This window comes from Apteryx rowi, unplaced genomic scaffold (genome assembly GCF_003343035.1).
Source record: "Apteryx rowi isolate R43461 unplaced genomic scaffold, aptRow1 scaffold_328, whole genome shotgun sequence".
NCBI classification, from domain to species: Eukaryota; Metazoa; Chordata; class Aves; order Apterygiformes; family Apterygidae; genus Apteryx; species Apteryx rowi.
Window position 1 is genome coordinate 332718 of NW_020449730.1, and position 22120 is coordinate 354837.

The window sequence follows — 22120 nt, forward strand, 5'->3', positions numbered from 1 at the left end:
GCACGACCTTGCAGTGACACAGTGAGAGTCGTGGCGGGGCCAGAGCCGTGCCGGAGRAACATGAGCCGAGCAGCTGCACAGCGCCTGGCCGGGGGCCGAGGGGCACGGGCTCAGACGGCCACCGCGCAGAGCTGGCCCAAATGGCCCCACTAAAATCCTCCCCAGYGAACGAGGCCAGCTTGCTTCAGAAACAAAATGCTTTCTTGGGAAAAAGACAGCTTCAACCAAGAAATAGCCACAGGCAATTTTCTTTTTAAGCATATTTATTTTGTTCATTTTAAACTGAATTTTTATGTGATTTGTTTCACTGAAAACAGACACATTTTGAAATATCACGTGTTCCCCGCCTTTCTACACAGAAAGGGGGTTTTGCTGCTGAGGCCAGAGTAGTTCATTGGTAGGCTGGGCCTGGTGAGGATGGACATGTCACACATTCTCTTTTTCCCCATAGTAGCTTTGCATCTTTTCCAAAGTAAAGGCAATTTTCAAAAGGGAGGAGGGGGTAGGCCTCAAGCAAAATACCCATTCCTTTCCTGTAGCTAGTATCAATTTAATTGCACCTGGCAAATAAGAAGTATAATAGCCATGRGAAGGCCAGGGGAAGAAAAAAAGATTTCCTTTCACTTTTTTTTTTTTTTAAATAGATCTTAAGTGTAGCATCATACCCACATCTAATGCAATGCAACATCTCTCATGTGGGGGATTTCAGGTTAACATTCACTTCTCTAGCTGTGTTTTCTCAAGAGTTTCCTTTAACACAGAAATAACTAGCAATCGCAGGAGCCCAGCTCAGGACTCACCCAGGACTCAGGACTCACCCCCAAACAAGCSCTGGGTTCATCAGGAGCAGAAGCTGGTGGCTGTGACATTAGATCCTTTTCTTGGAGAGCCTGAAGGAAGTGCTACTGACCTGTGAGATGCAATGATCACATAGCAAAGCCATCGCTTCTGCCTTCATCATCTCTTAAGGAGCTCAGAGGAAGCAGGCAGCAGCAGTCACTACGACAGTGACCCTCTCATGGTCCTGTTGTTGCCCGAGCTCCTTTTGAGAACATCCTGGGAAGCAGCAGAGATTGTAGCAGACTGCTGCCATTGAACTCTTGCTGCCCTATCTTCTAATCCAGATCGACTGCCATGCTGCAGACCATCTCACAGTCCTTGACCTTCATATTTCTCCTTGAATCTTCCATGCTGATCCGTTGCATAGCGTGCAACATCTTCAGGAAGGTCGTGAAGGAAATGCAGTGACTTTTCTAAGAGGGGATCATTTCCTACTTGGTTCACACCCTCCAGTGGGCCAGATCACAGGGCTTGAAGCCTACGCAAAGCTTTGATATAGCAGTAGAGAGAAGCACTGTTTGCCCTCTAGTTTAAGCATACACATTTCACCTAACACAGCTGCCTAGTGATTAGAGCAATTGCTTCACTATGAAATAATTTACAGGCAGCATCATTAAGGGGAGTGAATCAGATTCACCCCTCTTGAAACAACTGGTCTAAGTGAGTCGATTTGGAAGAGCTGAACGCCAGCACCTGGACAGGCTTTCCCTCTGGTGCAATCTGTGCAAAGATAAGCTATCAGTGGGATGAGGCGGACTAGTTTGCATCTCTGGGCTAGATCATTGCTGACAGTGCTAGAAAATAACCCTGGGCTGTGCAGCATGAGCAGAGATGGGGCTCAGGATGGGTAACTATTCTTGCAAGATTCCCTTTACCACTTCCTCTAGCAGGCTGCAAAAATAAACACTCAGCCTGTTCTGTACGCCTCTCACATCTACACCACGAGATGCAAGCCTGCACTTGGAGCTGTGCGGCTCCACGGCTGTGCAGCGTAGCGGGGATTTGGCCCCTCACACACAAGCACACGATGTTCCACCATTTTGGCGACCATCCTCTGCATGTGAAATGGTGGCAGGCACAGCTGCACCCATCAGTGGCTGCCATCGTGTGCAAATCTACTGATTACATCTCAGTTGTCATGCCACTCAGTAAGAAGCAAAGCTAAATTAGAGCAACTAATTGCACCTCTCTTTGAAACAATCAGGATGACAAATCAGTGGTAATCTCTTCAGTTCTAGAGGGAAGCTAYTGCAGCTCGCTTACAAGGATTAATCAGCTTTTCATCAGTGTTATTATACCAGTGTTGCCTCAGGAGGAACCCTGAGGCCACACTCACTTGGCTCACAACCACGAAGACACCAAGGCTTGCAGCTTTTGGTTCAGAACAGAAGTACTGCAAGGTTACCCTCATTTCCAGCCCTCATCCGCTCCAGCAACAGTGCCAAGCAGACTGACAGCTTACAAACTCATCGTGTCTTTCATTCGGTGCAGACCCTGCCCTGGCTGGCCATTTAGGACATGTCTAGAAGCAGTACTAAACCATGCAGCAATGAACTAGCAGACTGGGGTTTCACAAGAGAGATGTCAAACAGGGCTCCACACTCAGTGCAGGAGCACTAGGCAAGATGGCCAACCCACAGGACACGCTGGGCCTGAGCCCAGTGAAGAATATCACAAGACGGGCACTAAGGCTGCTGTGCTGCCATTAAACCTGTGTTGATAAACGCTACCAGCTCAGCCAATGGCCCTGGAGCCGTACACTGCTGGGACCTGTTCAGTGAAGAATTTGGATCTACGCTGCCTCTGGGCTTACCCAGCTGGGAGGGGAGCAAGTGTGACTGCTACAGTAATAAGGAAAACCAGCAAGGCCATAGGCTTTCTATTATGGCAGGTGACCATTTTATTTCCCACAGTCATTTAGCCTCTTCATTAGATTTATATGACTTAATGGAAAGCCTAGAGGCTCAAGTCTTCAACCGAGTGCAGCTCAGAGTAGACACTCAGAGAGACTCTCTCATATACAAAACCACCTTATATCTCCACAGTTGCATGCTGCGAATCAGATAGGGAGAAATCAGTATGAGGTACCTCTCTCTTCTGCATAACAAGTTGCAAAAGATACCCTGGTACGCCCTCCCCAGAGCACAACGCAGGTTTGCTCCATGGAGCTGGGGGGTGTCCCAGGGGTTTGCACCACCACCATTGCTCTGGATCCATCATCTGGAGCTAGTCTGGGGAAATCTCAGGCACCGTGTTGAGTTGAAGCTTTCAGCAAGCAGTGCAGGTGCCCTTCAAGTTTTCACCAACTGCAGCCAGTAAAAAAAAGTACACAGCAGCACTCCCTCCTTGACTGATGCTCACCATCCAAAAGACTCAGGCGACAAGGAAAGAAGGAGCTAGACTGGGTTCTCTCAGCCTTGCCTCTGCTCTACAACATGACTCTCCCTGAACAAGTCACTTTTTGCTTGACAAAGGCAAAAAAAGCTCTCCAGGCTTTCTCTCATGGGAACTGATTAATCAACCTTTGTGTTTCCACTGCACTTTATGGCAATCCCAGAGCACTGTGCATGTTACAGCTGTTAATGCCAGTGGTTAGCAGAGAGGTTTCACTGAAAACACCTGAGATCTTGTGCTGCTCCAAGCGGTGGTGCCCCTTGGCCAAGTCCCAGGAGGCAAAGATTCCTGAGGGAAGATGTGTAATTCATAATGCATCACCATGGACAAAACTAACCCATTTGCTTCTTACGGACTCATTTTCTTATCAGAGGCCTGCTGTTCCCCTGGTCTGCAAGGGCCCCCATGACTGGCCAAGCAGGAACTGAACTCACAAGCACAGGGTGTATGTGGAGGAAACGGGAAGACCAAGGAGGAAACGGGAAGGCCAAGGTGCTGGTGCAGAAGCTCCTGGAGACAAATTCTTGCCCTTACAAGAATCACTTTTCCGTGCATTTGCACACCAACCCTCAGAGCCTCGGCCAGTGGAGTAGAGGGTTGAAGCTCTTCACATGGCTCTCCTGTGCCCCAGAAAAACTGCGGAGCGCACACAGCGTTTCAGTCCCATGTTTTGGTTTACAGAATTGCAGGGCTGATCCAGTCCCTCCTGATACTCCTCTTTCAGGCCAGCCAAAGTCAGCCAGTAATGAGGGAAAACAAGTGTCCACCCCTGCCTGACAGAACCAGACCTGGCTGGCATTGGCAGGAGACTGGTTTGTTTTGAAAGAAGATGGGGTGAACTGCTGTGGTCGCTGGCTCCTCTGGGCCCAACCGTCTTGATATCTGCATGCAGAGCAGCAGGCCTGGCATCTGAGCCTCGACTGGGCCCCCAGAGCAGCAGTGTGCAGCCTAGCTCTGGCGCTCCCCGACATCTCTGAGCTGGCTGAGAGCACCCATCCATTCAGCCTGCCCTGCCTCAGGAGTGCCGGGGATCAGTCCTCATACCCCGGTGACGGCAAGTGCCAGGCACTAGAGTAGATAAAAGGGAATCAGCCTCCCCTGCACACGCACCCTTCTAGCTGGGGAGGCATTTCACTTCACTGGAGGAAGCAGCTGCAGGAACCACTCTCTCATGACCCAAGCAGGGTTGGAGAGAAGCATTCCGTGTTTGAGCCCCCGCACGGCTTTTCTTGGATAATTGTACAGGGATGTGTTTGCAGCACCTACAAGTTGGATCTTGCCTGGCCAGGTGTCTGCTTCATAAATCCCTGCTCACTACTACCTTGGAAGCTGAGCAGTAGGCCTGCTGCTCCCTAGATGCCAGGTCCCTCTGGTAGCAGGGCCCAGGGAGACCTTTGCTGCTGCTGCTCCATCTGCATCACCTCTGGGGGTAAGGAGAGGGTCCTCAGATCTCAGGAAGGCCCCGTCAGCATCTCCAGCCAGAGAGTCATATACCTTACACCCTTTGTCCAGATAATGATTTTGGGAGGCAGTTTCTGTGAAAGCAGTTGGCTAGTGACATTTACGCAATTAAACTAGCCCTCCCAAAGTGGTACTAGTCCCCGGTATACCCCCTACAAATCTATATATACCCCATCTAGCTCTCTCCATCAGCATGACCACGGTGCACCTGCCTGTTGGCAAAGCTGGCTGAAACTTCTGTCCGTTCTGCCTCACGCTGGGAGCCTACCAGATCTACCTGGTGTTTGCGCATCATGCTCTCGCTTAGGTACAGGTCAGTGCCGCCACCAGTGACCCTGCCAGTGCAGAACCTCTGAATGGGAAGCCGCCCGGGCACGCAATGGAAGATGATCCTTGGAGTCCAGGAGACAGTCAGCAACAAGGCCAGCATGGTGCTCCTTGGGGGCTCTGTCTGAGAGTGCATCCGTGTGGCTGTGGGATGAATCACATCCTGCAAGGGATGGAGAACAGACTGGATTAGTAAGACTCAAAGGTTATGGAAGCCCAGACGACAGCAACTTTGTTTGGCTTCAGATCCAGTGCCTGCTTCAGTCAGCAAAGAGACCGACATTAAGGGGTCCTGGATCACAGCCCTGCTGCAGCATCTTCCATGCAAAAACCTATCGTATTGTAGCCAATTGCTAGGGGCCCCAAAGGGCCACTAGGCCGTGCTGGAATCCTAACCTGTGCATGCCAGCGCAGGAGCACCCAAAGCAATCTAGCACAGCTCTCCCACCACAATGTTGAGATTTGCTTGTGCACAATAGCTCTGTGGCAGCTCTGCTAAGTTACAGCATTTAGATTGCACCATAAAAACACAATGATGCACTTGAGTTACATAAAGATTAACTCTTGGAGGAGAAAGGGCCCTTGAGTTTCCCCATGGCAGGCTTGTCTGGGTACATTACGAATGCTAAAATCATGGATGCAAAGCGCATGGGAAGGTGCACAAGCCACACATTAGGGCCCTCATCAAAAACAGTTAGACTAAAACTGCTAAAAAAAAGCTTAAAATAAAATTAAATTCTGCAATACATCCCTGCTATCAAAAGAGCTCTAGAACATATTTATATATTGTAAACACACACTACATAGCATACATAATAACTTCACTTTCCCACTGGCATACGTGCATGCACACACGAAGTATAACCATATACATAAAATATTACAGAGATATGTTTAAGACATCTCCATGTGCATATACGAAAAGCATCCAGGCAATTAATTTCTCCCAGTGAAATCAAAGCACTGAACAAGGAGCTATCCTTAAAAACAAACAGAACCCATTTTAACTCATTATATCTTACACCAGAACAGTTACATCCTTTTTTTTTTTTTTTAAACCCTCTGAATATCAAGCTTTCTCCTACTTGAATTACTARAATTTGTCTTTCCTGCTGTTGGGGCTTTGATGCACACAGTTTATTCTGTGGCACACTAAACTGCCCACAAAAAACAGCACGATAAAGAAGTCAGGTTACAAAGCACTGTATCTGCTCTGTTCCAGATGGATTCTCTACAGATCCCCTGTTTGCAGCTTTACTCAGGCCAAATTAATTAGAAATGTCTGAAAGTCAAAGCATCGTTCTCGCACATGATCTCTGGGAGTTTCCCAGTGTATTTTGTAATCAGGGTTCATAAACACAATCCTTCCCTCGTGTGCTGCTGCTGTTGTCCATAACAAAGACATTTCAGATCAAAGGAAAGGGTTAACCCCCATGCAGTCACTGCATTGAGTCTTGGAGGTCTGAATGCTGCCAACTCCTGAAAAATGGCCACCAGGCAAGCTGCTGAGAATAATCAGAATAAGATTGGAAGGTGTCCACATCAATCAATCACTTGTTGACAGATGACTGGAAGCCCCCACTGTGACCGTGGACAGCTGACCAACTCTCAGCTTAAGCTGAAGTCTAACATTAGACTGTTTGTTTCGTGTGGGTGGCTTCTGCGTTATGACCTTAATAGTCAATCAATCTTGCAATGAGTAGTCTGTCTGGCAGAAACATTAATTATCCATACTATTCATGCATTGAAAAGCTTTATCTTCAAAAACTCAGTGTCACTTAGGGAGGAATAACACAACCCAGAACAGGAAAATAAATCCAGCCTCAGTTCCTAAATGGGGAACAGGACAGTAAGGACGATGCTCCTAGGACTGGCGCAGCCCTGACTGTGACTGCAGGCCAGGATCCTGGGGGCGCATGGGGCAGGGCTCTGCATTCACTTTTATTCCTTGTACCTATTCAGTTAGCTTAGAGACTGCTGCTCTTGCACCAGCAACTGCTGGAATCCGTGCCAAGAGGAAGACAAGGGGGAGAGATATAAAAGGACAACAAACACACATCAATTAAACCTTGCAAGCTGTTAGTCACACTAGTTAATAAGTTCTTTCTATCTGTAAAGTGCTCTTAGTGACAAATCCTTTAACTGGCACTCAGGGCGTTATTATGGCTTTCAAGATGCCTCTGTCTTTCATGTGCAGCTTCTTGTACACATGTGAGTGCTCCCCGTTGCGCAGTCTGTTTACACTAGTTGTGAGAAGACATCATCAAAGCAAACTGAAAGCAACACTAAATGCTTGAGAAAAACAGAATTCATTCACTGCTGCCTGCTCTGAAATCGCCTTTCAGTTTGTTTTGAGGCAGCAGTCACTGCAAACCTGAGGCAGCAGCAGGGAGGAGATGGGGGAGACAAGCTGCCACAGCTATTATTTGGCCTCTCCAGGCCATTTCCACTGAGAGTATCCACCTCCTTGGGCACAAAGCAGAGACCAGAGCCCTTTCCTGGCAGGCTGCGACAAAAGTGGTCACGTTCTGAATGATAAGAGAGTGAGCAGCTCATCCCCTTTCCAAGGCTCTGAGCACCGATGCTGTGGAACCACTCTGGATAAGGTGCAGCCCTTGTGCCAACGCGCTGCCATGCAGGAGCGAYGCTCCGAGGACTTATCTTCCATGGTGAGCTCTCAGGGGATGTCCCAGCAGGCCAGCCCAACCYGGGCTACCTCTCTGTCTCTCTCCATCTCCTTCCACAGACCTCCTTTGTTCCTGTCCATTGGCCTCCCGACCTCATCCACCATCACATCCTGGGCACACGCATGTCCAGGAAGTACCTGTGCCATAAGGGATTTGAAAGATGATGCAACTTTGTTTCAAAGAGCTAAAAACAGAGAAGGACAAAGAATCAACCAAGGTGGAAGAAGCAGAAGAGCCATCATGCTCAGGAGCAATGCTGCCTGCCTCACTAGCCTGTCCCACAGCTGGTCCCTGGACCAGTCCTGCCCGGGCCGGGTRGACACAGTGAGCTCCCATGCTCCGGCATCTCATGCCGCACATCACCACAGAGAGCGCATGCACAGGGCCGCCATAAAGACTCCGCGAGGAAGCCCCTTTTCCCAACTTCAAAATCCTCCCACTTCAGAGACTTGTCTCTGCTGCCCTGGACATGGAGGTATCTCAGGATGACTGAGGCAGGGTCCCAAAGACCAGAGGCTCAACTAATAGATGGGAGCTAAGCAGGGTAAACTTGAAGGCAATTCCCCAAGGACTGGTAGGTTCAGCTTCAGCCCAGGAGGTCCCATATCACAGAGACCCAGTGCAACGGGGAGGAAGCAGGGCTGCAGTTCTGAAAACAGCCCCAGCTGCACGACCCACTTGCACAAGCAGAATACCCTGTCCTTCCCAGCATCCGCCTCTTTCCTAATGCTGCAAATTTCTTAAGCTCTTCACCAACCACTCTAAGGGAAACAGAGCTGAGATACCAAATAGGTATGGGCCAGGTCCTCATTCAAGTGGCCGTGGCATTGGTATGTCCACTGCAGCCTCAGAACAAGACATCCCTAAAGGGCATCCGTGCTAGGAGTCAGCTGCGGTGCCAGGATGCGTTGCATTCGTTGTCTGTCACAGTAAAGTCATGTTGCCCTTCTCCTATCTTCCTCTAGCAGCAGCCATCACCCATGGCCCCAGCCAAACATCCTCCAGCGTGAGGCTAGTCCATCTTGGGATCAGGAGCAGCAGAGGACCTGTGTGCACAACACTGTCACTTTCCTAAAATGTGTATGCTCTGCATGCTCTTCAGTGCAGGCAGGTGGATTCCTCATTAAGTCCTCATACCCCAGTAGGTGTCTAGACATTACAAAAATAACCCCATGGGTTAAAGATTTGCCCATTCAGTCCAGGAATAGGGACACAAACATTACTGTATGCGTGCTCTGCATCTTACTCCTGCTGCCCGATGTTCCTGCATCCAACAGCAAAAGAGGCCAAGACTCCACTCCTGCATCTTGCACTGGAAGGATGGTAGACAGTAAGTGTCATGCAGGTACCCTACAGTGCCCTTGAAATACAGCATGCAGAAGCCCATTTAGTATCAGCAAAACAACCAGGGATAGTTCTGCATGAACTATTCTGTTCATGCTAGGAACACTGAGAAGTTGGGTCCACCAGCTCCCCGCGTAGAACAAAAAAAGAATAAAATCTCCTTTCAGCAACATGAGATGTGCAACTGTGAGAAACGCATTGGCACAGATGAGGCTTGGGGGAAGCTCCAGCCTCAACTGCTCTGATGGGGGCCAGTGGCTGCTCATGCATGGAGACAAAGCAGGGAGGGCAGGGGATAACGGCAGAGCCTGGCCTGGGTCAGAGCCGGAGACCAGCTACAGGCGGGCGTTATCATGTAGATGCTATTAGAAGAGCTGGTAAGCAAGATATGGTCATCCCCAGGCAGGGCCCATGAGAATGCCCAGCAGGCAGAACACAAGACGGCAGGGGGGAATGAAAACAAGCTATTTAAATAAAAACAATTTTCAGGGAAGCATGGCAGGGGGTAGGGAGGGGAGAGGCTGAAAATTGCCACCTAGCTCTATCAGTATGTGCAGCACAGGTCCTGAGCCCACGCTCCAGCTGCCCAGGAAGGGCTGCATCCCTCCATCCATCCATCCATCCATCCCTCCATTTCGACGCAGCAGTGAGAGGCCCCAGGCCCACAGCCTTTGCAAGGCAGTGTAGAAGCACAGCTCCACCGGACACCATTACGGAAACAATCTTCTGTTTAGTCAAAAGTCAAAGTAATTAGGCCTCTGTAATATTAGATTAAAAAAAAGAGACAGCTAATCAGAAATGGTCCATAATCCTTCACACTCTGGCTGCCAAAGCAGGCCACAATTCAGCAGGCCTTGTCTGGACTGATTATATTTTCTGAAAAATGAACAGTAACTCTTGCGTAGAAGCAAGTTATGTTTCTGCAAACTCTCTTCCACACAAATTAAAGTATTAATCACATTAATAAACATTAATGTGGAATGGTTATTTATTAAATTCAAGAAAATATACACCCTCAAAGCAATCGTTTCACAGTCTTGGTATCCAGCACACAAACACACACACCCCCAACAYGCATTTGTGCTCCTCTGCACACAGAGCAGCTCCAGAGCTGACTGGTGTCTGATGCCCACACAACTTCTACTCTGCACTCCCTAGCAGGAAAACAGGGGTACAAAAGTAGTAGCAGCGATTTCATTAAGCTTCCCTCTTAAACACAAAGCCATCAATTTCCAGCTCCACCGGTAACTGCACCTAGCACAGCCCAAGAGGTCACAAAGCAGCCTTGATTTCAGGCCCAGCTAATACTGTTTATGCAGCACAAGCAGCATCTCAAAGACTTCCTTTGGGGAGCCCTGCCTATGTGCAGAGAAGATAACTAGCAAGCRGGTTCACCGGCTGGCTCCAGTGTTTTGTTTACTACAGTGAAGACTTGGTCAGAGATGCCACATGCAAAGGGGATCTAGAAAGTCAGTGTCCACACCAGCCTTGAAACGACAGAGCTCACGACAAACAGTGAGAAGCAAAGAGAAAGGGAGATTTATAGTGCCAATAACCCACACAGACATTTCCAAAAGTCAGGGCTGCCAATGGCTCTCCACCCAAAAGCCTTCCACTGCTGTGTCATAGCTTTTCCATATCACCAATTATCCAATGCACTTGGGGCAAAATTCCCTTGTGTGTCGCTTGATGCGAGGCACACGCTCATAGCGCCGATCTCTGCTCCATATTCAGCAGCTGCTCCCTGAGCTGAATTCCCACTGACATTAATGTGCAGAATGAGCGAAGATTATTCCACAGAGATCTGCCCGGGGGACGAGCAATTCGCAGCACAGATCTGGAGGAGAACTCTGCCATGACAACAAACCGAGCCGGTGAGTCAGGCTGTGATCCCTGCGTGGCTACTGCCTCGGCAAGCCAGTAGCCAAGCAACTACTAAGGCAACTTGTTTCAGCCACAATACGTAAACTTGGCTACCTATAGTCATACCTCTAAACCTGTATTTAAGCACCTGTATCTTCATGGCACTGGGTGCTTCACATGTGAGCAGCAGTAGCAACGTTACACTAATGGTGAACGTGGCCCCAAGTCTCCCAAAGTGTGAATATCCCCAGGAAGTTTGCCTTTCATCTCTGTATTTTACAGAGCTTTACGGTGCTCCAGCCGGCACAAAGCTGAAGTGTATGACTCACAACGTTTCACTCTACATGGCATTTATTTGTGTGTGGCTTCTCACGCAACTTGCTTGCAGAGGGCTCCATGATGTGCCTCTCCCAGATGCATGACAGCAAACAAGGCTTCATCGGCACAGGCAGCTCCGGGAGCCCCGCTGCATGGTGCTGGGCTGGCACAGGACCAGCAGCCTGGAGCAGAGGAAGGAGGCCATCAGACTTGGAGGAAGCTGGCAGTGCTACGCAGACTGCCTCTGCCGCAGGGAGGGATGGCTTCTGCAGCTCTGCAAAACGGCCAGCCTGTCTCTCAGAGGCAGCAAGGTCACATCTCAAAAACAACCCTGGTGGGCTGACGACTGGCAGGTTACTGCAGAGCCGGTGACTCCCAAGCAGGAATAAGCCCTCTTCTCCCTACAGGAATCACAGGGGACTAAATCAAAGACCATGCAGTCAAGAAGTGGGATGACAGCAACAGCATTTGGGAAGGCTCCAGGCTATCAGTTCCATGTGATAATGTTAGATCTCATGCCCCACAAGATCCTCAGCACAACCTTGTCTCCTCGCGTTGGCTCACTGCTGGTGTCAAGTGGCAACTTTCTGGATTTTGACCTTGTTGGAATTTGCTCTTGGGAGGGGAAAACCAGTCCATAAAGTTCCCATTAGTATAAAAGCAGATGTAAGCACTTTGTTGGCAGAGTTCAGCAGCAGGGAAGCCTGCAGTTGATCAGTTCTGCCTCACTGGTCACTGCAGTCAACAGGAATTACTACACAGGATTTCTGTGCCCCCTCTCCCCAAGCCCACCCCTCTCCAAAAAAGATTTAAAGAAACCAGCCAAGCTCAGGCACCACTCCAGTATAATGCAATAAATCTGTGTGATTCATGCAGAAGGGAGCTGCACCCCATCCAGGAACAGCCAGCAGGAGAGCAGCATGAATTTGTTTATTGTATGAAACAAATCTAACCATGGGGACTGGATGCCATTTAATATAAGGAGCAAGCAGCTCTGGGCGGGGGGCACAGTGTTTGTGCTGAAGGCTTCCAAGCATTATCAAGGCATGTGTGGGTGGGAGCTGGAATTGGCATTTGGCACTGACTTTCCAAAAGGATAGCAAAAAACTCACTCCTGGATTTTCCCATAGTAAGTTAATGAAGTTTTCCCATTTTAAAGAGCATTAAGGACATCAGGGTGACAGTCATGCATGGTGCTTGCTTGCTGAGCATCACGATACAGCTCAGCCTGGCATGCCTTCTTGATGCTCCTGTGCTGGAGGCCTGTGCAGAGCGCTGCCCATGACCCACCAGCCACCTTGCTGGGTCTGCAGGACCAAAATACAAAGCTGAAGAGGGCAGGCAAGAGAAAGAAAAATAAGATAACAGGGTACAGAAAAATAGTGTGCTATCATCAACACATGTTTGGGGTCATGGTATTTACCAATAAGGAGTAACAGCCCGATTTCTGCAGCCCATCCCTATCTCTGGCTACTACACGGTGCCATACTACTCAGGAGCTGTACAGACCAACCACAGAAAGTAGTGTTTAGTTGCCTTATTACAGGGCTTCATAGGGGCACATACAGCCAGCCTTGCTGCAGTCCATAACCACTGATCTAGCCCCATTGTTACCTTCTCCATCCATATTATACTGAAAATCTGCACAACCTGACCTGGTTTCAACTAGTTTTCCTTTATGATTAACACTCTCTGGGCCCCTATTCACTCTGTTATTCTCACCAAATTAAAGAGCAGCCCTGGATCCTCGTTAGATTTGCTCACATTTGAGCAGTGTCATGTGGTCAGTAGCCCATGGCAATACACTAAATWAAAGGCCTAATGCAGAATCCACCTACAAGCCTGACAACTAATGAATCGAAGGCTTAAGGCCCCAGAGGACCTGCACTGGGATGAAGCCACTTCATACTGAGCTAAAGCACAAGTACAGTCCCTGGGCTGTCATTCAGAAATAAAGAGTTGTTTAATTTTATTCACCACAGGAAATAGAAACAACAGTATCTCCTTTAACTAACAGCTAGTTTGTTGGAAAGCCATGCAGGGAAGATCCATCTTTACACTGATCCCCCAATGCCCCTGGAGCACGATGATTCTATTTAGTGCACTGTAGGTGCAGACAAATAAACTCCCTGCTTAGTTTCAATTAACTGTGTTTGAGTCCCCAGCATGGAAAAACAGACACTCTAGTTTATGATCAAAACAAATACCTTCACCTGCCCCCCCTCAATAAAACAAACACACTGCTTTTCATTCTACACCATTTTCCATGCCACGAGCGTGAACTCCCCCTCTACTTCAACCAATCAGGGTCTTTGCACGGACTGCAGACTGCTACGATGGATTTCCGGACACAAGCTCCCCAGTAGTTCATCACTTAGCGAGAGAGAGCAGGGTCATTTGATCTTCCTCTCTCAACACTCCCTGGAAATCACGTGCCTATTTTTCCAAACAAGTTAAGAAAATGCCATCGACAGCACGAGCCTGGGCAAGCACTTAAAATACAGGCCAAACTCCTGTTCTTGTCATTGCCCCTCAGTTACAGATGGTGCTTCTTTCACATGCTCTTCTGGTCGGCTTTATCTTTTTCTTTACCTGATGGAAATGGCACTTGGAGTCCTGTGAAGCTGTTCCACCGCCCAACAGAAGTTGATACTTGCATGGTCAGGACAGCTTACTCGGCTGTCTCGTCTTGCACTTCCAAGGTCAACCTTGCATACCGTTCCGCTTCTCTGCTCTGCAGCGAAACACTGCATGGTCCTTCCTCCATGACCCTACAGACTTTATTCCCTAAAACAGTACAACAGAAAACAGCTATCTTGTGGCACAGCACCCTAATCCTTATGGGTAAGTATCACTACCTGTAGGTATCAGTTAACACCAATCCAAACTACACTTATGAGAAAAACAGCTTCTACAGCTCTCGCATTCAGCTGTGCAAACCCCCTCTTCCCATCCTCACATCAGCAGCCAGGCGAACACTGGATATAAACACTGGGGCCAATGCATTCTCCATCAATTTTGCTCTGAAACATTTCAGGTTGGAGCTCTAGTCTGGAAAGGTTCAGCCTGTTGTATCAGACAGCTCCAACCCCGCAAAGGTCAGGACTGTTTTGGTAAGGAAATCTTTGCTGAAACCCTTCCCCTCCCCCAGATTCCTGCTCTCAGCTTCATACACACACACTCTCCGCTCCAGSCTAAAGAAACAGAGAAACTACAAAAAAGCAATGTTAGTTCTTCACAGGAAAAAACATGCTCCAAAGGCATGAAAGTCAAAGTAGCTGCACAGCTATCCCAAGACACATTGCACACAGAGCTGCTTTTAGGATTAGTTAGCTCTTTTTTAAATATAGTTCTAACACACAAAACTTGAGAAAGTCCCTCTCCCAGTAAATAGCTATGTAATAATTAAAAAAAAAAAAGAAGATAACTAAGAGTAACTAATGCCCTGAACTGATTCTTGTGGTCTCCTTCCCACCCCAGCACTGCCTGGGAAGTGTTGCTCCTAGTGGGAGTGTATTCCATGGCAGGCAGGTGTCAAGAGAGCCAACTCAAATCCAGCTGCCAGTAGATCAGACCCACCACACACTGCACAGGAGGATGGTTAGAAATATCTGACCAGAGAAGACCATTCTCTTGTAACGGACCTGTGTCCTTAAGGGCCATTCATGATCTACTTCTGCATTTCTTCATGTAATCTCAAAGCCAGGAGGCTTGAAAGCAAAAGACAATCTCTGTTCCACCAGCAGGAGAAAGGCTTTATTTGCACATTAGCAGTTTACCCACCGCCATTCTGCACAGCGCTGCTCTGCACTCCGTTGTTAGTTTATTCCTGTTTTGTATGTGCCTGGAAATAACTCGCCATGGAGCATCTCAGCATAAGCATGAAATGGCAGAAAAAGCTGAGAGAAGCATAGACTGGTGGTAGGGGGTCAAACTGAGGAGGGAGCCTAAAAACAGTAGGTCTCTGAATAGGGATAATGGTGGGCTTAATAGCACGGCAGCGTCTAGGCAGGACCCGGGAGGCAGAACCAGAAGCAACCTAAGGGGCGGCAGGGAGCTGCAGCCCAGCTGGCTCTGCTGGCCCATGGCGGAGATGCCGAAAGGTGCAGGCACCTGCCAGATCCCCCAGCACAGCCGGGGGCGCAGGGACAGGATTTGCAATTTTGGCTATTCAAGGCCAGTTTAAAAGCTTACACAGCATATAAAATATCTTTGAGAATCCAGGACTCACCGCCCAGACCTCAGCACTGCCGTGTGATGGAAGCGTTACGTGCCCATAACCAAGGAAAGCTGTTCGGATGTCAGTGTTCGCAGAGTCCCACGGAGCCACGGCTGGCGGTGCTAAACCCCACACCTCTGGAGAGGCTCATAAGGAGGAGGGATGCCAGCCAGCAGTCATTGCTGTAAACAAACATTTCCTAATTGCTAAACAGTCTCTTATTGCTAAAGACACAAACACAGTTTTACAACGCACGGCTCTATTTAAGGTTTCTCAGTGACAAATGTAGCTATTTATATGACACTTATAAATGTGCGTACACAATGGACTCAGGAAAGCTTTGTGCCTAAATACTGTCAACACTCTGACAACATTTTTATTATACTAGTAAATAATTTGTTTTGTTGCTGCTTAATTGGGAATCAATACAGTGCCTATGTTTAATTACATTCTCCATTACAGAACGGTTGGGATCAGTAGGTCTTTTTCTATCCCTACAGAGATTGGGGACTTTGTCTTTAGGATTCTGAGAGCACAGTCACTGCCTATAGGACAGAAAGGCCCATTAAGGAAACAGGCGCAGTTAGCAGGATCTTTATTAACTATAAACAATCTGCATGAAGAAAGGTCAGCAGCACACTTACCCTTTCCTATCTGTAAATAACCAATTATTCAGCTCATCAAACAAAATGCACGAGTATTTACATATGCATGGTGCTCATGCATGCAAGTGTGCGTTATTAGGTGCACCTGTCATCGCTATTAGATGCCCCATGTTGGGACATCAATGCGTGCAAAATCTGTAAAAGGATAACTGAGTACACAAGTGACACAAGGAATCTTCTCCTCTTGCTACAAACACCCTCTAAGAGTAGACAGCCAGCCAACCGATGCAGCTAGAGCAGGTATTGCAAAAAAGTCAATGTTTCCTGGCAGACAGCAGCACTGCTGCTCTCTGGGGGCAGGGACTTGCATTTGAACAGCGTGTGAATGGACTGGATATAAATAATAATATCCTGTGCTGTCTCAGAGACAGCTCTGTGGCAGCTCTTGCAATTACTTGGTTGTAAATGGCAACCCTTCCACGTGCTTAACTCATGACATCTTTACATGCTCCCTCTCTGGAGAACTCCCAGTGAGTGGCAAGGAGACGGTGGCTCCCACCACAAGTCCTCTGCACTCCTGTCACTCTGACAGGACACTTTGCAGAGCTGGAGGAGCTCTTTCCAAATGGTCTTTCGTGGAAGTATTCTACAAAGCTGATAACTTCACTTTCAAGCTTTGGGCACAACAGATGACAGAGCTCTCCCTGGCTCGCTGTAGGGCAGGCTGCCCTGCACTTTCCCCATGTGCCGAGAACAGCAAAGAACCAGTGGGAGCAATTACCCCAACTCCAAGCTAGGAAGCCGTTCAAGTCTCAAGACTACCATCTGTCTCAAGATACCATCTATCCCATGTTTAAAATGGCATGTGCTTATGTATCTAAATCACACTCATCTGTACAGTATGTACATATGTCTGCGGCACAAATAGAACRGTAACATTCATGTCTTGTTTGGCTGGTTGGAAATACCTCAGCACATCACTACAAAGTAGCAGCAGACTAAAAGCTTGCCTAGAAAAGCACAGCTCTATGGATACACGGCAATCAAAACTACTGCATTTTGGAAACAAGTGAATGCTCCGAAATACTGTAACCTTAGTGGGCTCTGCAGATGTTTGGCTCAGTYGTCCAAGAATGGGTGCAAAACTATGGAGCTTAGTGCTAGCATCAGACACTAGAAACCAAAAAGGGCGAAAGCTGAAGAGTGTGATGTGCTGCATCACCACCACTTCTCCCAACCATGAGTAAGTGAGAAGCCAGACTGCAAACTTCACTCTGCACTCTATTACTGGCAATCAGTTCATCCCCAGCATATGAGGAGGATGGGGCTGGAAGAAGCGCTTAGGGCTCATACATTTATTTGACGCTGGGTACACAGCCTACCAGCCCGGCAGTTCTCCATCTGGACAGAGCACGACCGCTTCTCTGAAGCATTTTTTTGTCCCTAATGCTAGAGCTGCATTTTAGCGTTAACTTTCTTCCTAGACAGACTTCAATCTCATTAATTTTAAGATGCTCCAAGCTCTCTTTAGCAGTCACTAACATAATTCTCCTAACTTAAGATACAYTAGATAGAAGTAGCCAATCCCATTCATAATTGTATATATGGCCAGCAATTCAAATTCACTTCCCCTGATTTAATGTCCTATTTGTATTCTATCAATAAATGAAGTTCTCAGGACCATACTTAAATGGAAGTAGCATTATGCTCTGATAGCCAAAGCCAGCAAAAAAATTTCATCACTAAACCAAAATGTCTTGTACTATATGATTCCTTGACTTATTGTTCTCTCCTCTTCACTGCACTTGAATATTAAATGTTGTATTAATAGCTCACTCTTAATTATCCATGAGTAATGTACTACAACCAGGGAATTAATGGAGGGAAGCACCACAAAAATGGAAAAAAAATTCTCACCATCCTCAATACATTTGCAAACAGCCTGTGGGAGAAAGGGACACACACACACCCTCGAACACAATCAGATAAAAGAACAGCCATTTGGGAAGGATCTGCATTTGAACCCTTTGTGAAAAGGGCTCCTCACCCCTTTGAAAATTGTTTATTGTGGGAAAGAGAACATAGGCAGGGATATAATAATAATCATATAAAACTGACAGTGGTCTAGGGAAGACAGAGCGGGGGCTACTGTTCTGTCTTAAAGCCCAAGAAGGAGATGATGGATGAATGAAACCAAAGTGAGAAATTCAAAACTATTAAGAAAGACTTTTCCATGAACATGTAGTTCAGCTTTGAAGTTCACTGGTGCAGGAAGACGTTGAGATCCCAACTTAGAAAAAGCTGTAAAGGACCAGATATTTATATAGATAACACAGATTCTCAGAGTTAAATGTTACAGCTAACAAATTTTGAAAGAGACATTACACCCCTCATCTCATGGTCTAAAGCGCTCTCCAAAGGGCACAAGAGGGGACCATCAGCAGGAGGCAGAATACCTCACGGGATGTCTTTCACCTCCCGAGACCTAGGGCGAAGCCCCAGGTACTGATTATCCAGCGCATGGTTCACGATGTCTCACRTCACCTAACGTCACAATAGTACAAACGGAAACCACCTCAGACAATCAGGAATACAGCTTTAATAACCAAAAAACATGGGCTGTTGTCCCCCTGCTCAAAAAAGCTGGTAAGATACCAACCCAAGATGCACGATATACCTGTACATGTGGAAGTGTAGCTTCCATCATCTCCTGAAGCATTGCACAGCACAGCTGTCTTGAGATTCCTCAGGGCAAAGGGCCTGGGTAGGCGTTCGGATCCGCAGTCTAGTGAGAATAGCGGTAGCGCTCCCTGCAGCAGGCTGTGCCAAACCCCGCTGACGACAGCTTGTGTATCTGTTCGTGCCATACTGGGGAGGCCACTCTGAAATGGCGCGCCTTAACAGGCCATGCACATTTTGAACCTAGATACTCAGATTAGCACTAAACCATATAAATACCACTTTAGGTGCCAACTGCTGATATGAGCCTCCTATTAATTCACCCATGCTTGAAAATTGAGCCCTGTAAGAGATGTCACCACTGAAATATACATACAGCATGTACTGTATATATTATCACTCTCAGTGTATTGACCTACTTTGAGTGTATTTGCCTCCATAGGTCAAAATATACTTGTCACATTAGCTGTACATCATGAAAAAGGTAATATACCTATTCTTCTTCCACCATCAACATGAGATCATTTCACAGAAGCATTTCAGGATCTGTGGAAGCAGAACCGAAGCTTTCTAAATCAGATTCTGGGTGATACCACTGCAAGAGAGCTCAGATACTGCAAGGACAGCTGGAAAACCAAACAGACCAAATAGGTATATTCTCAGCTTTATAAATAAACCTGCGCTATAAATAGTCAGCTTTCTGGAGCATTATTCTTACTGGATTGTCATGCAGTTTCATGAGTTAATAACAATCAGCACTGAAGAAAGTCAAAATAATACTTCTTTAATTCCACCAGTAGAAATACTGCCTGAGGGAGGGAAACACTGCAGAAGTTGTACCCTAATGCAAAGTACAGGAATCAAAGCACAAGCACTGTGACTGGCTCTGAACTTTGTAGAGCTAATTTATTGAATTGTTCGGCACAGGAAAGGGAATTACTTTGTTTCTTACTCAATAAAGGCATTAAAAAATTAACAGGCCATTACTAAGTTTTGTTTGCATTTTCTGCCTATTACAGGGTTATTTAATGACTCATGGCTCTGTTCTGAACTCAGCACTGATGCTGCAAGAAACCTGTTGCAGACCTGCCCTGGTATCACTGGGCAATCCCAAGTGAGGCAGTGAGAAGGCAGAACTTCAGCCCCCGGGGAAACCCCCGTCCGCTGGCAGACCTGTTTGGCTCTGAGACTATGCCGTGCTTGGGAGACCTGCACAGCATGCTGTTCCCAGGGTCTCCCCACAGCTAGGTCTGCGGCAGGTGCTGCGATCACAGGCTCCCTGGGGACTCAGTACCCTTCACTGTGGCAGAGGGGGGCACAGGGGCAGGCCAGGCACAGCATGCTTCGCTCTCACTGATGTGCATATTGGGCTTGAGTTTTTCCTTCTTGCAGAGCTGGTCTGATCAATCACAGTGATTTCCTTCCCTGGGGCAATTTGCAGGGAGAGCACTGGCATGCCAAGGTGAAGAGAAGGGTAATGGGTCCATACAAGGTCACCTCAAGGACAGCACGATCCAGGGGAGATTTGCTGTTCCATGACAGCCTTCACAAACCATTGCCTGAAGGGGGAAACCCTGTGGAAAGCACATGGGCCATGCCTTCTGGAGAGCACGTGCCATAGGCTGTCCCAGGAAAACACTGTGCCATGAAGCTACTGCACAGTGCCTCCGCCACGAGGAGCTGAAATGCAGTGGGACAGTGCCAGCACAGCTTCTGCAGGGAGAGCTACTACAGCATCCACTTTAACAGGTGCAATCCCAGAGTCGCTCCAAAAGAGTGAAACAGTGAAGTGCCTAATTAAATATGTGCCTCCTATTGCCGGAGCTCTGCAGCAGCCATGAATTATGCAGTGGCTCACTTACATGTCAGCAGGATCACAATATTGATGAGTTATCCTGTGTGTAATCTGATAAAAACCAAGATAAACTCAGCAAAAATTGAGTGTAATATGATCCTTTCCTTTCAATAAACAATTTCCAGCACAGCGTTCTGATTGTCTCCACTGTATCCCTCTCTCCCTGGGCTCTCTTGTCACCTTAGGCAGCCTAATGTAACGGCTCCTCAATATGGCCTAATACCGGAATGAACACACAGCCAAGCTGGCTGCATTAACCTACAAGCTGTGAGACAGTGCTGGGTGTCTGTTAAATACTACCTGGGGGATATTTTCATGCCATATGGAATTAGAGGCTAGTGCTTTCAATAATGCTGGTGCATTCCACAAGGTCTGCTTTTTGGCATTTAGATTAATGCTGGAGACAGGGAGGAAGAAGTTGCCATGTCTCACACTGACTCCCTCTTCTCAGTCTGAACAAATGACGGATGGCAGAGTGCAACTCCCACTTGGAAATGCTTTCCAACACTCACTCAGACCCCAGGTCCTGACTCTGGCTTCCATAACAAGCTGACTGCTTTATAATCCTAACCCAGATGCTTTCAATACCCTGGGAAAAGCGAGTAACTTAGGCTCTCTTATTTAGTCGAAATGTGTTTCTACAAGAAATACCTTGAGGAGAGGGGAAGATACTTGACTCTCTAGGCCATACCTAGTCATCAGACCTGCGCAGTGAGAGCAGAAGGCCGTGGTCTAAGAGACAAGGACTCTTATGCTTGCTCTAACRCTTCCTCAACGTCTATGAAGTGGGGGACAGTGATACTTATTATGCTGAACTCAATGAGATCTTCAAAGGGAAGGCGCTACTAACTCTCATTGCTAATCACTTACTCTTGGAAAAGCCAAGCCTGCCTCTTTTAAAGAGAAACAAAGCCAGTAAACAACAAACAAAAGCCAGTAGCATATTGAAGTGATTTTCCTCAGTTCCTCAGACACTCCTCAGCACGTTTTCCTTCCCAGTGTCCTCATGCTACCAGCTGCAGGAGCTAAAAAAGCAACCACTTCATTAATAAACAGAAACAGTGGACGAAAYACAGACAAGAAGGTTCCATATTGGCAATTAGGTTTGTAATCTTTAGGAAACAGCTAATAATTCAGCCCTGTCACAAAGTTGTTAGAGCAGCAACAGGCCTGAACTTACCCTTTTTATCTTCAATTTTCTACAGATCTGTCTCACCTTTAGGTGACAAAATCCAATCCCCCTTTCATTTTTTCCTTTAAGTGGAAATATTAGGAGTGTCTCACCAATGCTTGTCCTATCAGCAACTTTGCCATACTCCATCAGGGAAGGCAGCAGGCCTGATTCTGCTCTCCTTTATTGGCAGCACTCCACAGGGTCAGTGTAGGACAGGGATCAGGCCCCACACACCCAGCACCTCGAGAGACAGCTAGGCTGTGGTTAGCTTGGACAATGATTCCTGACACGAGGTTCAGTACAAAAATGAAAGACAAGCCAATAAAATGGTGGGAATGGGCAAAGGAAAGTGCC

The 22120-nt window shown here is 47.5% G+C and overlaps 1 long non-coding RNA gene across 1 annotated transcript in view; it reads right to left on the bottom strand.

Moving 5' to 3' along the window:
* Positions 1–266: 266 nt before the first annotated feature.
* Positions 267–22120, bottom strand: part of LOC112968878 — a 74542-nt gene continuing 52688 nt past the window's right edge. Inside the window, exon 3 of the long non-coding RNA XR_003254484.1 lies at positions 267–5185. This is a non-coding gene — a long non-coding RNA (uncharacterized LOC112968878). The remainder of the gene's footprint in view (positions 5186–22120) is intronic.